A 13,865-nucleotide genomic window follows, 5' to 3' on the forward strand; every position below is an offset into this window, starting at 1 on the left:
CAAGAAATTTAGAGTACCAGGGGTTTTTTTAATCTCTTGACTTACTGATATAATGAGGGATCCGTACCCGACATGTGCAACCATGGAGAGTACTAAATGCTCCAGTGAGACACAGTTTGGAGGCTGAGACAGGAACCTTGAGAACAAATAAGGAGCACTATATTTATAAAACAATTCTTTTTTAAGTTGTGTTACCTCTAAGATATGATTTGTAATTTTAAAAAATCAATAGATTCAAGAAAGAATTACAGAAATTTCAGGATAGGATAATAGAGTCATAATAGGCTGATGAGGAAAACCAGAGATATGTTTCTGAGGCATCACAAACACTTGGAAACAACATCTTACAGGACAAACATGATTTCTACAATGCATTCTCTGTGGCACTTCCAGAGGGGGAAAAAATTGAATTGTAAGATTCAAGGATGCAACTGAGAATTTGTTTCGCGTCCTGACACAATGCAGTCTTGGCTACACCCTCAGGTCAGCTCCCAAGCTTGTTCTGTGAAGTGCTGTGGTTCGGGAAGACAGTAATAGAGGTGCCCTGAAAGGGCATCCCTCCACGGTCAAATAAGGTTGGAAATGCTATAGACCATGACCTCTGTCTTTTTGAGATTCCAAAGCATTCATTAACAAATGAAAGTATGTGAGAAAGCCTGTACCCAAGAAAGTTGTCTCACTTTGCTTAACCTGAATTTTCCAAAGCTTTATTGCGCAAGAAAGGCAGTTTCCATGGGATCCCTGCACTCAAGTTTGAGGACCTGCTGTAACAAATAGTTTTGGTTTCCTGACTGAAGTGGGTTCGGGGGTGCCAGGGGCTCTGCAGTCTCAGAGTCAGTGTAGCCTGCCCTCCGTCGGAGCAGGAGTCCTGGAGAGCCAGTGCCTAATCCAGTGTATCTTCCTGAGCTCTTGCACCCACAGGGAACCTGTGTTATGCTGATTCACAGATGAGGAAACTGAGGCCGAGAAGACTTAAGGTCACACACCTAACACATGGCAAAGGAGGGTTTTAAAAACAGGTCTCCCTGTTGGACCCCAAAACCATGCTTTTAACTCCTACTGGAGGGAAGAAAGGAGAGAGTTTTAGAAAGCCTTCTCAAGGAGGAGGGTGTATGCATACAGCTGTATCTCTCAGGGATTATCAAACTCTATAAGCACTGTGAGTAGTGGGCATTCTTTAGCCATTCGGTTCAGAGGGAAGGCACAGTATGTATGAGAGGCAGGCAATTTTCCCCTCAGTTACTGTGCTGAATAATCAACTTGCAATTTGCCGATTCTATGATTCCTTTTCAAAATTCACCTGCCTTTCTTCACAAGTGTTAATCCCTTTTAAAGGGCAGTTCTTCCCCCACGAGGTTCCTGGGAACCTCATTCTTCCAAAAGCAGCTCAGAGATTGCTTCCTCTGAGACGCTTCCCTAATTGCTCTCCTTCTACTGTAGTTCCCTGCCCCTCCCTCCTCTGTGATCCCATTGCACAGCGTGCACACCCCCACTGCACACGGTTTGCAGAATCCCTGACTGTTGGCTGTCTTTCTCCCACTTTGTGCCACAGCCATATCATACCTGCTTCTGTGTCCAGCACTGGACATGGGGCTTGACAAACCGGAAGGCACTCTATAAGTATTCCTTGAACAAAGGCACCCATATATCTGCCGATAATCAAATGGCCTCTTTGACTATGCTAAGTAGTAACCTGGGAGCATTTTAGTCTTAAAAATGCACAAAACAGAAGGAGAAAGTGATTCTCCTTTAAGTAAATATTACAGCCCCTCTACTGATTCACCTAATGAGATATCATATAGTAGCTGTTAAAAGGAATAAACTAGAACTACAGTATCAACATAGGTAAATCTCAAAATGTTTATCTAAAATAGCACATTGTAAAATGATATATGCGATACCATTTGTACAAATTTTTGAAACATGAAAAACAGTGCTCTGTACTATTTATATATAGTAATGAAAACTGATTGAGAGCGTGCATGGAATGATCACAAATAAGTCAATGTAAAGGTCACTTCTGGGGCAGAAAGGAGAAAGAATCAGTGAGATGCTCATGTGGTTTAGCTGTATGTTTTAATTCTGAAAAAAAATCTTAAAGTAAATATGGCAAAATAAAAAGACTTGACCTGATGGGTAAATGGGATATTTTTGTAATATGTTTCCCTACAATATTCTGAATGCCAGAAGTACTTTATAATAAAATATTTATGTATCATTAACTCTGCCATTCTATAAAAGAGCATGATCCTGGGCATACAGAACCAGGGGAAGCCCCGGCTGAGTACCTCAGAAGGTTAAATATTGGTCCCTGATATGCTAAGTCTGTGGGTTCAATCCCTGGTCAGGGCATGTACAAGAATCAACAAATGAATGCATAAATAAATGCAACAACAAATCGATGCCTCTCTCTCTCTCGCTCTCTCTTTCTCTCTCAAGTAAAAAGAGAGAGGGAGAGATCAGAACTGGAGAAGAGCTGATCCTTCCGGAAGAGTGAAAAACTGAAAGTACAGGGACTTCACGGTGGAGGGCTCAGGTCTGGAATTGTAACCCTGGGTTCCCTCAGCAGAAGCACAGCCCTACTGAGGCACCTATTTCACTGTTGGGCTTGGGGCTGCATTACAGTAAATGGCATGATGCCAGTCCCGGGGCCCTGAGCATCCAATGGGGTTTTAGGAGATGCCCTCACCTACCCCTGTGTCCAGTGCCTTCTCTTCATCTGGTACCCTCTGCACAGCAGCAAAGGGCCTCCCCTCTGCAGAGCTGGGCAAAAAAGAAACCAGCTCCCCGTCTCCAGGTCAGAGGCAACCAGGACACCTAGCTCAGGAGCAGAGCTCACTGGGCAGGGTACAGGAGGGTAACTGGATGCCATTCAGTTCCTCCTGGCACCCTGCTCCTCATCCCCCCCCAAAGGGAAGCCCCAGGATGCCCCTAAAAACATTCACATCTTCCAGCCAACCCACTTGACTGTCCCTCTTCCCCCACCAGGAAATGGGGGCAAGTTTTCATACTTTTCAACGTTTTTCTGGCTTAAAACTTTGTTTAACCCTCAAAAAGAGTTTTGTAAAACTCTTTATGTTTTTACATTGTCACTTGGTAACATTACTAAAAATTCAAATTTAATATACCCACTAAAATCACAAATTGATCCTCATTTAACCAAATCTCCCTAAGTCATCGTTGACACACGTGACCAAAGCAAATTAAACAGAAAAAATCTTCTTAGTAGGTTCATTTTACATCACAAATCAAAACGCAATATTTAAAGTCACGGGTGAGATTATTTATTACCCAAAATCACAACTCTGTGTGGCTGTAATGTTTATTGAGCACTTATTTATGCCAGGAATGTGGGAGCTGTTGTAGACACAGAGACGAGTAAGCTACAGTCTGTTCTCTCAAGAATTTGCTACCCATACCTTATGAGAGGCTATTCTCATGCAGCTTATAGCTTTTAAATGCATTTGACAGAGCATATAAACAGTATCATTTGAATTTATAAATGGAAATTAGCTATTTTCTTGATTGGGTAGGATGGAATGGCCCCATAATTGTATCTTTTACATTTCTGTTATAATTACTTTCCTGGCCTGTACTGAATAGAATGCACCCTTCAGCGGAGCGGCAGTGAGTCTGGAATGCACTTCAAATGGATTAAAGAACTGTAATTGCCACTTACAGGAAAGCAGAGGTTTTTGCAGCTACAAATATCGGTAAGTGTGTAGCCACCAATCACTCAGTATTACCTAAATGATGAAGGTTATGGACAGCGTAATGTACAGGGATGGCTGAAACACTTGATCTGCTGCAAATTCAGTAAAACAGAGGTCAAGCTAATAAATGTGTCCAGGAATTAAGTATGCGTTAATTTTCCCCCATTGAAAATTTTATAGTCCTGGAGTCAATAGCCTGTTAATGTCAAACACTGTCTTATAAACCAGTAACTGAGCATTAATGAACTATACCTCTTATTTTAAAATCCACGTGTAGATATAATTTATATAAAAGTACAAAAATGCTTCAGGTACAATGGCCTGAGACATGCATTATATCACTGAAAATGATACAAAAGTGTCCAAAATGACAACACAGTACCTTCGTATAATATGAATGTTTACTGCTTCTTTGGGAAGACAACCAAGTCCAATGATTACAATTTTTCAGGAGGACCTTATCCATGTTCTCTCCCAATTGATATAAGTAACCCTTCTACAACATCCCTAGTAAATGGTTATTTAATGTCTGCTACAATAAATGAGAACTTCAAAAGTAGCCTTTTATATCACCTTGCTCCCAAAACCTTTCATTCTTCACAGCGCAGTGAATGGTGATGGTGAAATATTTAGAATTTAGAGCCGGAAAAACCTGGATGTGAATCTCACACTAGTGATGTGCTCGTAGGCACAATTCTTAGCCTCGGTCAGTCTCCGTTTACCAAACTGTAAATGGGGGTAATAATGCCATTTGATACAATTGCTGTGAGAACTAAGTAGGGAGAGTATATAAAGCACCAAACAATGAATGAAACTTTATAAGCACTTAATAGATATTCTTATTTATAGCATAGTGCTTATTCGTTTGCTGTTCTTACATTAGGTGACTGCTCTGAGCCATTGCCTCTGTTGACCACACCTTCCTTCTTGAAACTCGCCCTTGCCTTGTTTTCCGCTATATTTCTGTCAGGGAGGGAACATTTCTCCTCTACCCATTTTAGGTTCTCCACTAGGGCTCTGTAACTAAAGACAGGTTAACAAGAGAAAAGCATACAAATTTATTTACTAGAAGTTTACGTGGGGGCCCTCGTAAGGAAATGAAGACCCAAAGAAGTGGCAAAACCCAAGTGCTTACATATTAGGTTGAATGAAGAAAGGCAAAGGTGGAAGAGTATAATGAAAGTATATGAGGAGACTACAGGAAGATAACAGTTATTTTAACAATGTCTACTCGTGTAAAATGCTCTCGGCCTTGACTCCTGTCTCTGGCGAGAAGGATGGTTTTTTCCCTGCTGGCATAAGGAAAGCATCTTTCACATGGGTCTTATATCTCCCACTTTCAGGAAGAAAAGGGGAAGTCGGAGTGTCCTTCTTGCACCTTCTACTTTTCAAAGGACTTTAGCTCAAAAACATCCCTATGTTGAAGTGGCATGTATGAAGGTGGTATATTCTACCGCCCCTCATTGTTTTCTCCTGGTTTCGCACCTAAGGCCCTTAGCCCTCTGTCTCTCTCTTTTCTTTGTTAGTTTCCCTTTCTCCACCAACCACACAAATGTCATAAAAACTGACCATGATGGAAATTAAGATTTAGAATAGCCACCATTCCATCCCTGTTCCTATAAGATGTGAGACTCTTACTTGCTGGGTCATCTCTTGTTCTTCCTTTCTATATGCAGAAGCGATGTAATGGGCAAAGAAATAAATCTAAAGAATTCATATAGTATAAATGGATTTATAAGGAAAATTAAGTCAAGGAAGAAAAAAATGGCTGAAAGCCTTGAAGAGACAATTCATTGACTGACATGTACCGAACTCTTTGTAATTTTTAATCACTTTAGTAATTAAAGATACTGTTTAGTAATCAAGAAAATACAAATCAAACATACATTTTATGTATTTATTAATATGTGTGTATGTATACATACATACCTACATGGTGTGTATTGGTATATAAGCCAAGATAAAATGAAAACATCACTTTAATACTCCACTAGTGGGAGTATAATTCTGAAAAGGAATTTCAGCCTTAAAAGTCAGACTCTGACTATAATTTCACTTCTAGAAATCCATCCATAAAATGTACAAATAATGATATGAATTGGAAACAACTTTGATATCTGACAATGAGAGATTAAGTATTCCTGACATATGATATACATATAATCACTTATCTAATAAAGTACTGAAATAATAAAGAAACCTGAAATAATACAGAATAATTATTTTCAAAATAGCATTAATTTTCTTAAAAATTATTACTAAGCCACATATCCCAAATATGTAAAAACTGTAGATATTATATGTCTATTCATATTTTTTAAAGCCTGAAGAAATACCACAAATGTTAGTCATAATAGGGATCAAAGGAGATTTGGGGTTATTTCTCTTTTTTCTCTTTCTATATTCCTCTGTGCTTCAATCTTTTACAAATGTGTGTATAATTTTAATGGCCAGGAGCAATCATTTCTGGCAAAAGGAATAGGATGCTCTTTCCCCGGAACTCCTATCTCTTCTCCATCACGCCTATTAGCCCCGTGTTAATACCTGGTCCTGAACTGCCTTCCCCACGTTATTCGCTCTGCCTTTTGAGAGCTGAAATTGTAAAATGTTAATCAGATATTCTGTTTTTAGCATGATAAAATTCTGAGCAGCTCCAGAGAGTTCAGTTGTTTTATCACTGGTGCATCTGTGGTTTTGCTTGCTGTATAATCTCAGCAATATATGTACAATTCATAACTCCAGCCTGGCTGTGTAGCCTGCTGACTGTTCCCATAAGAATATCCCTCTGTTTCTCTTGCCTTCATCCTTACCCATCTCTTTCTAGTGAGCGCCGTTTTTACATATTTGAATATTTATCTGAATACCTTCTTGTCTTACTTTCTTACTATACCACGTTACTTTTCTTCCCAACTATTATTGATTTTTTCACAGATTCAGTTACTGAACTTATCCACAGTTTTTATTAGGGGGTGTTCATGTGTAAGGCACAAAAAGGGGAAAAAAGCATCTCTTGCTTTCAAATACATAACCTAGTGGGAAGTCAAAGAAACAAGCAAACGATCACAATATTTTTACATGATTATTTTTTACATTCCTTTTTTATTTATTTTAAGTATATTTTATTGATTATGCTATCACAGTTGTCCCATTTTTTTCTCCCCTTTATCCCCCTCCTCCCTTCAAACCCCCTCCCACCAGCATTCCCCCCGCCTGCCCCCCCACTTAATTCATGTCCATGGGTCATACATATAAGTTATTTGACTTCTCCATTGCCTATACTATTCTTAACTCCCCACCTCACTCCCCACTGTCTGCTTTGTACCTACCAATTATGCTTCTTATTTTACATAATTACTTTAATGCAGGATGGTGTAAACTTTGGTTTAGGCACCAAAGCCTTCCCTAATGCAAAGACTCAAGAATGCAACTGAAGTCCCATTTCAACTGACTTAGAAAAAAGAAGGAGTTGAAAAGGCACATGATCTGTCTCCAGACAAAAGAAAGAACATGTCTGAAAGCAAGGAGGCTGGAAATTGTATTGGAAACACAGACGGAGGTGAAGGAGAAGTGGAGGGGGAAGAAGCCCTGGGAGACAAGATTTGACAGCTCACAGAGGCCAGCTTATAAAAGCATGTCTTGTATTTTTCTGTTGTCCTGTTCTAAACATCCATCCCATTAAATCCCACTAGTAGTTGCTTTACTTAGCTTCTTGCCCACAGTCCACCTAGAACATGTACCCAGTATCTAAGTTTGTTCCATTTGAACCTGAGAATTGTTCGATTGATCCTCCACTCCACTGCCTGTCTTTGCGTCACATGTGCTGTTATCTGTGGGTATGATCTCATTTCAGGATTTCTTCTCTGTCTCAGGACTTAATTTAAACCTTGCTAGATTAGCAGTTCAGCCAAATATATGTATCATATATCTTCAGATTTTGGAATTATACCTCTACCTTCCCAGGAAACACATAAAATCTGGGGGTTATAGATTATAGTTAAATGACCAAATCAAATTAACCACTGAAAATGCTGAAAATATCATTGCTCCATATCAAATATCCCTCCATATCAAGGCAATAAAACAAAGTGAAATGGATGCAATGTGGCCACTAATACTGCAGCTACATGCTTTTAGTCTGAGAATAATTCAACAACCTCTTAAGAAATCCAAAATCATGATAAATCATCTCTTGAATTAAAATTGTACCAAGACTTTATCTATAGAGGTGCCTTTTTAAGCAATTAAAATAGTCTTTCATATTCAGAATTTTTTATGTAAAGTTGAAGTCACTTACAATCCCTTATTTCCCAGGTCAATGGATGGTAATAGAGATCCAGATCACTACCAAATATGAGGAACTTTACACCATTATTTCTGTTGCAGCTGTCAGAACACACCACCATCATGCTCAGCAACCAGACAAAAAATAAAGCAACATCTGTCTTGACTGGTGTGGCTCAGCGGATTGAGCACCAGCCTGTGAACCAAAGGGCTGCTGGTTTGATTCCTAGTCAGGGTACATGCCTGGGCTGCAGGCCAGGTCTCCAGCTGGGGGCACGTGAAAGGCAACCACACACTGATGTTTCTCTCCCTCTCTTTCTCCTTCCCTTTCCCTCTCCCTAAAAATAAATAAATACACTGTTTTTTTAAAGCAACATCTGTACCTGAAGCTAATCTAATATTGTATGTCAACTGTAATTAAAAAATAAAATTTTTAAAAAGCAACATCTGTTAGAGTTTTCTGTAGTGCACAGTTCACAGACTTAGTTATTGAACCAAAAATGTTTAAACATAAATAGCTATTTTAAATTTACATACTTACTCTTCTAATGCTCAGTCATTGGCAAAGATGAAGAATAAATTAAATATAATATCTTTGCAATAATAAAGCTTTCATCAATTATTTGACCAAACTTGGTAGGAACTGTCTAGTTGAACCACTTTACTTAGAGGTAATATAAATTAGGCAACCTGCAGATAGATACCTTTCCAGCTAGGCACTGGCAGTAACTAACATCTGGAAGAACAGTAGTTCTAACTGAAATGAAAAAAATAAATATCTCTGAGTGCACACTTCATAACCTGTAAAACTTGGTTTCTAGAATGTGGGCTGCCTGCTCTGGCAGAGCCCTGGCTACTCTCCAGCTTGTCACCAGGGAGGATTCCTCTCAGAAAAGGCCACCACCATGCAAACACATCTGAATGAGTGATTAGTAAGGCTTTGGTTACCATTGAAGATGTAGAAATATTCAGAGCATAAAGAATTAAAAATTGTGCTATCCTAACTGTGATTGATTGATTGATTGATTGATTGATTAAATTGTTCTACCCTGTTCAAAGAGGAGTAGGAGATGAGGTAAAAGGAATAATCTCTTTAGGGAGTAGCTTAGACAGCACTAAGCTACAACTTCCTGTGTTTCACAATTATCCAGGTCCTACATCCAGCCATGCTTACGTAAGGCTCGCCTGTGTGCCAGAAATGCAGTCCTGCTCTGTTCCCATCATTGGTACTACTTAACAGCCAGTTACTGAGGTGCCTTTTTTCTGGCCTTGACACTAAACCTCTCCAACCTGCTCTGGAAACACTGTCTTGCTTTGGGGCACTATTCAAAGCAAGCTGAGGCTCCCCTCTAAAATGTTAAGGTCCTTTGATTATGTAACATTTCCTGACTACCCTCACAGTCTGCCCTATTCAAAGCAGCAGCAGCCAGAATTTCAGGCAAAACTGTTTGCAAATAAAATAACCAGACTTTAGGAAGTGGTCCTTGAAAATTCAATGTATTTCAATGACAGCAAATGCTACACAACCTGTTTAGCTCTTGGTGGAAAACGAATGGTATGGCTTGATCAACAGCAGGCATCTAATACTGCACTGTTGGTGTCTACAATAGGACATTCAATTTAGTGGCTGAGGTGAGGCAAGTATTTACGATGTTTCACTGCAAATCTCTTTCTTCAACCCTCCCCCATTGTCAGGTTTGTGGAAGGTACTAGAGATGGACGAGGCTAAGTATAAACCTGACTTGTTCATAGATGGCCAATTGACGGATATCCTGTGTACTTAAACTGGGATTGAGCTATATAACGCTATTTATTTACTCGTTCATTCATTTGCAGCTCATCTACATAATTAAAATTTACAAAATGCCTGTGTATTATATGAGAGTCATTTTAAACAAACACTTAGAAGAAAGGATACAGGAATTCTTGAAATGTATTTGGACCATAAGACCTAATTTAATTCCCTGCCAAAACATTTTACTTACTGTTTCATCAACACAGCTAACAAGTTGAAACTCAGCTGTGATCAAATAAACCACCTATGAACCTGTGTATTTTTAGACCACAATTGCATGAAATAATCTCGTTAAAAGCCCTAATGGGTTTTTAATGCATATTCCATGAGAAGAATAAACAGACACACTCAAGTCTACCCCACTGGTATGTCTGAATATGTTCATGTCTGTGTGGCTTTATTAAAGGCAAAGTGTTTCATGTATCTTAATATAAAGATAAAGAGACTGTGAAGAATTTCATTTCCAGCAGTATGGTGGTTAAGAACCCAAAAAACTCTGCTTCTAAAGACAACTAAAAAGGATAGGGAAATTATTAAAATCTTATTTCAAATGGGTAACAGAAAATGATAAGACGTATTCAGAGGCCAAAAATTAAGCAGGAACAGGAATTCAGAGAAATGAGCGAATTACTAACATCAAATTTTATCTCTAGGCATATCAAAACTGGTGAACTTGAGCTTCATTGGCCATGGCTTCCTGGAGCACTGGGGACAGAAGATAAAGCAAAGGCCCTTCCACATCAGGGAATCCCACAGAAGACCCATGCAAGGCCATCCAACAGCTATGGCCTCAGAGAAAAGATGAACTTGGAATAGACCCACATTCTCCTTGTCTCAAAGATAGCAAGAAAATAACTGCCTATTGAATTGTAGTGCTGAGTGGTGAAATAACATTTTTCTAAAAATTCTTAACTATAAGTCAGCCTTCATGAGTTTTATAGTCCAAATTCACACTACCTGAATGGTCCGAAAAACCTCAGCAGAGAATTTCATGTAAAGTTCCTGAAAGTTGGCCATTGGAGGAGTATTGGCTGTTGCCGCAAGTTCCCTCAAATTGCAAAGAATTGCCTCAGATAAAGAGCTGATGGTCAACAACTAAAAAACGTGCAAGGAAGTAGCAAATAGAAAAATTAGAACCAAAATGATCGGAGGGTGGAATTAGCAAACGCATGTAAATATGAACTACTAGCTAACCTTATTATCTATAAAGAAATAATATATGAAAATATAAGTAAAAAGCACAAACTTGAAAAGATCAAGAAGATTTGAAAAAGAACAAAATACAACATGTATCTATTTCTAAAATGGTAACAATAAATGTAGAATGAATGATGTGATTAAAACATAATTGATTAGAAGCCATAGATTAATAAAAATAATTGATTCAGGCAAGAATCATCAATGGATGTTGTAACTGTTTCATTAACGTTAGCCAAAGCACAGGGTATTTACTTATATAATCTAAAATTTTCTAGCCACTGACTGCTTATTAATCGCACAGGGAAAAATAAACATTTTACATTAGAGAAGCCTGGCTAATGCCAACCAGATGATCAAAATTAATAGAATCCATAATGAGAAAAACTGACACTCTGATATCAGGCACTGAAAAAAGATAATATAACTCACAGAGCATTATCATTTAAAATGTAGCTGGACCCAAACTGAGGGGCATTCCACAAAACAACTGGCCTACACTCTTCAAAAATGTCATTATTGTTATTTTGTAATGAGGATGCTCCAGATTAAAGGAAAATGGGATGTGTGACCCACACGGACCTGGACTCAGGGGAAGAATGTTGCCACCAAAGGCATTATTGGAACAATGTTTGAAATTAAATACAGTAAGTGATAGCATTGTGTCAATAAAAATTTTCATGACAGTGATAATTATAAACATGGAAGTATTTGAGGGTAAAAGATCATAATATCTGCAGTACCCTCAAATTACCCAAAATAAAATACATATGTTGAAGAATAAAGCAAGGAATGCCATGGCAGGTAAGTATTTTGAATTTATAATCATCCAGGCTAGCAGCAGAACAGTAAAATAGAACAATGACACAGAATAAAAGCCCCCCCCCACAAATGACCCTCACATATATGTAATACAGATGCATGACCAAGATGGCTTGGCCCGTGAGTGTGGAAAGAAACTTCCCCATTAAATAGCTCTGACATCATCGGGTCCGTAAGCGGGGAGGAGGAACTGGACCTTCACGTTATGAAAAGTAAATTCAGGGTATGAAATACTTAAATGTTGGGGGGGCAGGGAGAAGCAAAACTAAGTTTTTTATTTAAAAAAATAGAAGAATGCCTGCTTCACTATTGCAGTAGGGAAGGATTTCTTTTTTTTTTAAGATTTCATTTATTTACTTTTAGAGAGGGAAGGGAGGGAGAGAGAGAGAGACATCAATGTGCGGTTGCTGGGGGCCATGGCCTGCAACCCAGGCATGTACCCTGACTGGGAATCGAACCTGTGACACTTTGGTTTGCAGCCCGAGCTCAATCCACTGAGCTACGCCAGCAGGTCGGGAAGGCTTTCTTCTACAAGGCAAAAAGTTCAAACTATAAAGGAAAAGAAGGATAATCCAGGAAGAATGGCACTGTTGGGAAGGAGAAACACTCTTTACTCCAAAAATGCTAACCTAGGATGCCGTCAATCCAGAGCTCCCATGGGCCACCACATGGAGAGAGCCCACCTGAGAACACGGCCAGCGCAGAATGAAGGAGAGCCAACACAGGAGAATCACAAAGTCCCGCCACCACTTGTTGAGCCCAAGATCTAGCAATGAGTGATGTTGATCTGTCCTTGAACTTTTCAATAATTTGAACTAATATAATCTTTGTTAAAGTTACTTTGAGTTGTATTTCTGACCCTTTCAATGAAAACGTATTGTTAATACTGTTAACCAGTGACTGTCTAAAAGAAATAAAAATATGTTGCCCTGGCTGGCATAGCTCAGTGGATTGAGCTCGAGCCGCGAACCAAAGTATCGCAGGTTCGATTCCCAGTCAGGGCACATGCCTGGGTTGCAGGCCACGGCCCCCAGCAACTGCACATTGATGTTTCTCTCTCACTCTCTTTCACTCTCCCTTCCTTCTCTAAAAATAAATAAATAAAATCTTTAAAAAAAAGAAATAAAAATATGTTTATAGAGGTCTTAAATTTTTAACTTACATGAGTTATATAAACTAATCAAGAGCTCCGTAAGCCTCCTGACATGTGACAGTAGAGTTAAAGGGACCGGGCTCACTAAGCTTATAGCCAGGGGTCAAGGCAGAAATGAAAGGCCTAGAGTTGGGACATGAGGGCAAGGATAGGGACACATAGGGAGCAGAACTCAGAAGTAGTGCCTGGAGGAGAGCGAACCTGGGGTATCAGTGGAACAAGTCTTGTGGGAGAAGATGAGAATCAGTCTATGGCAGAGACAGTGGGAAGCAAGAAGAGAATTCAACACAATTCCTTTTAAAGAAGAACTTGGCAGGTGGCTGGTATAATATGGCCCTGGCTCCTTCTCCAGATTTGTCTCCCAACAGTGCTACTCTCTAGCTCCTTAATTCAGCCATTTCCAGACACCAGTGGTTGCCTAAATAGGCCCTGTACAGTTTTTCCTCCATACCCACCCCTATGCCAAGATGCCCTTATCTTCCTTCATTCAGCCTTCAAGATGCAGCCTCAGTCTCCCTCTGCAAATGATCTCTCTCTCTTTGTGATTGACTAAGACCTGGGCCTCTGGGTGATACTTCCTTGTTTTCAAATTTGTCACTGGTCTATAAAATAAGCTTCCTCAGTGAAGGGATGTTGTCTGATTCACTTTACTATCTCTAGTGCTCAGCACAATGTCTGATCATATTACATATTTCAAAAATATGAGCTGATAGATTTAATTGAATTGCATTAAGAAAACTTAAAGATGGCCAGTAATAAAATAGTACTACAGGTTCTATAATTTCATCAACCCCACATAAAAGACTAAAACAAAACATCATCATACTCCAAGTTCAAATACATTGGGCATGTACAATGGCCATAGTAGTTGGAAAGAAATTTCTCTGCATTCTCATCCAACCCC

This window comes from Phyllostomus hastatus, unplaced genomic scaffold (genome assembly GCF_019186645.2).
Source record: "Phyllostomus hastatus isolate PE091 unplaced genomic scaffold, TTU_PhHast_1.1 phas_scaffold_78, whole genome shotgun sequence".
Lineage (NCBI taxonomy): Eukaryota > Metazoa > Chordata > Mammalia > Chiroptera > Phyllostomidae > Phyllostomus > Phyllostomus hastatus.